Source organism: Myotis brandtii, unplaced genomic scaffold (assembly GCF_000412655.1).
Source record: "Myotis brandtii unplaced genomic scaffold, ASM41265v1 scaffold115, whole genome shotgun sequence".
NCBI classification, from domain to species: domain Eukaryota; kingdom Metazoa; phylum Chordata; class Mammalia; order Chiroptera; family Vespertilionidae; genus Myotis; species Myotis brandtii.
In genome coordinates this window covers 11068925-11071464 of record NW_005353967.1, presented here as the reverse complement: position 1 = coordinate 11071464, position 2540 = coordinate 11068925, and the positions used below count along the sequence as shown (strand labels likewise).

The following is a 2540-nucleotide window of genomic DNA, read 5'->3' as shown; positions in this document are numbered from 1 at the left end:
GGAGTGTAGGGGGCGGCGGGCGGGAGGGTGGGACTGGGAAGCTTGAAGAACCAGTTCTGAGGTTTTGTTTGTTTATCTTTAGATCACAGCAAGGTTCCTGTCCTCTCTCCCCCTCCGCCCCCCTCTTTTCTGGGGGTCTGACTTTGGATTTATTTTCTTTTGGGCAGTCATTGAAGTTTCATTCAATGTACTGAATTAAAAAAAATACACTCCACTTGTAGCTTTCCCGGGTTGCACTTTAAAACACCATCCAGTCTCACCCTCATCTGGAAATAATGCAAGCTTCTTTCTCTTCCCCCGCTCCCTCCTCCCCCACTTTTTTTTTTTCCTTTCCTTTTAAAGCCCCACATAACCTGAAGTCGGTAATCGGATGGAAAATGTGCTGGTCTTAGTTTACTTTCGTCTATACTCCCTTGCTGGGACAATATAGCTCGTAGAGATGTCTTTTTGAGAGAGGCATTTTGTGCACATGTGGTTACGGAGTCTTGAAATCTGTCACTGATGTGAACTTGCTGTAAGTGTCTTCAAAGGTACTGTTTATGTGCAATTTTTAGTATTTTTGTTGTGTGGATTTAAACATACAGGGAAGAGGACACCAGAGATCCTAACAGTGACATGAGTTCGTCTCTAAAGTCATTCATCCTCTCCCTCCCCCTTCCTTTTTCCAAGAAACAACTAATCACAAACCAGGCTAGAATTTCTAAAAGAGGTTAGAGGAGGAGGAGGAAAAGAGGCGGAGTGGGGTAGGGGATTGAGGTTAGAAGGGCCAGGATTTCTCTCATTCACAGGGTGGAAAAGTTGACATTGTCTAAGCCCTTCTGAATGGCTGGTAGTTGGTTACCCCGATTGTACCTCTACCTCCCCTCCCCCTCCACGTGACGGCCCAGGACACATGCGCACCCGACGCCGGCACATCTGCACACTGACGTCAGTGCTCTGCCTCCGAGGAAAAGCTGCCAATATTCTGCTGCAATTCAAAGTTGGCTGGGGGCCGGTAGTGAGACCTACTTCAACAAAACTTTGCTCCTCTTGTCTTCTTTTCTCCTGATACCTTTTGATGCTCTTCACATGTTATTTGCATAGCAAAGGCACTAAGCTGTCCAGGAAGAAAGGGCACCCTTTCCACCCCCAATAAGTCTTTTTTTTCTCCCTTCCTTTCTTTTTCCCTTTCCTTTCTTTTTTTTTTCTTTCTCTCTCTCTCCTTTTTTTTTTTTTTTGGCCGGGTGGGGGGCGCGTGCGGGAGAAAAAGGGGGTTTGCAAAGGCAGCAAACCAGGATGATAACCTGGTTGTATTGAAGGCATCTCTTTTTCTGCCAAATCGCAAAGTCCGTTCTCTAAAACCCGGGTTAGCCAGACTATAGGGTTTTATTCTGGCTGCAGAATAACTAACTGACTGCTGTGGCTTTGCAAAGGGGGGCAGAAAAAAAAAAGTTAAGAGAGGAGAAGGGAGTACGTGAGTCGTCCAGTGCAATCTCTATTGTTTGAAACTTACTTTTTATCAGAATTTGAAGATGAAAACGGTAAGGAAGACTTCACAATATTCAATGAAACCTTTTTTTTTTTATTAAAGCGTGTGGTTTGCTTGTCTTCCGAATAACGGGTAGAAAACCTTTTTCTCTCTCTCGCTGTGTGTGTGTGTGTGTGTGTGTGTGTGTGTGTGTGTGTATGTGTGTATGTGTTTTAATGGCAATGAGTGAGCTTAACTGAACTCATTTTACAGATAGAAATCTTTTTAACTCCAGACTACTCGGGGGTTGGAGAATTCTGGGTCTTGCAAGTATTTTATGATGCAAAAATATATACGTTTATTATAAGAATAGAATATGTTTTGTGAAATATGATTTAATTATAATTATTGTGGTCTTAACTCATCACCAAATAGTAATCAGGAAAGTAATAATGATGTGTATTTAAACTGATTTCCAGTTTTCTTAAAGAAAAACCTGCATTTTATGGTTTCATGTCAGTGTCTTAAGTAGCCAGACAAGTGCATAGTTTATGCCTGGGCTCAGAGGGCAGAATTAATGTGCTAGCTGGAGCCCCGATGCTCTAGGATATGTTAAGCTCTTAATAGGCTAATCAAAGAGATGGAAGCGTGTGTTTTTGATTTACTTTTGGCCACTTGGGACGTGCTAGACTCATATCCCTCCGGAGCCTTGAATATCGGGGTATGTCTGTTTATATGGTACATGGGATCAAAGTTTAGGGATTTGGAGGGGGGGGGGGTGAGTGCTGGAGGGGTTATTGGAAAGCTGCCTTCTGATAATGTGTACTATAATTCCTGTCTTTAGTAATTTCTTTCCTTGTTGTACTAGAAGAAAAGAGAGCGAGAGAGTGAGAAAGCGCACTGAGAGGGAACAAGAGAGTGAGTTTCTTACTCTTGTTTTTATTTGAGCTGCCGGTGCAACGCGTTTGGGCCAAATGCCAACTGTCTGGGTCACACGCGTTTTATCCAAATAGATTTAGCGCTGCTGTCTGGAAATGGGCTGCTGAATGTTAACTTTAGGATCAACTCAACCAGGGCAGCTCAGACTGTTACT

General features: G+C 43.3%; 1 protein-coding gene across 4 annotated transcripts in view; it reads left to right on the top strand.

Moving 5' to 3' along the window:
* Positions 1-950: 950 nt before the first annotated feature.
* ADAMTS6 (ADAM metallopeptidase with thrombospondin type 1 motif, 6) overlaps positions 951-2540 on the top strand; it is a 229492-nt gene continuing 227902 nt past the window's right edge. For all 4 annotated transcript variants that reach the window (XM_014549006.1, XM_014549001.1, XM_014548999.1 and 1 more), the window contains exon 1: positions 951-1520. The gene's annotated coding sequence lies outside the window, so the exon portion shown is untranslated. The remainder of the gene's footprint in view (positions 1521-2540) is intronic.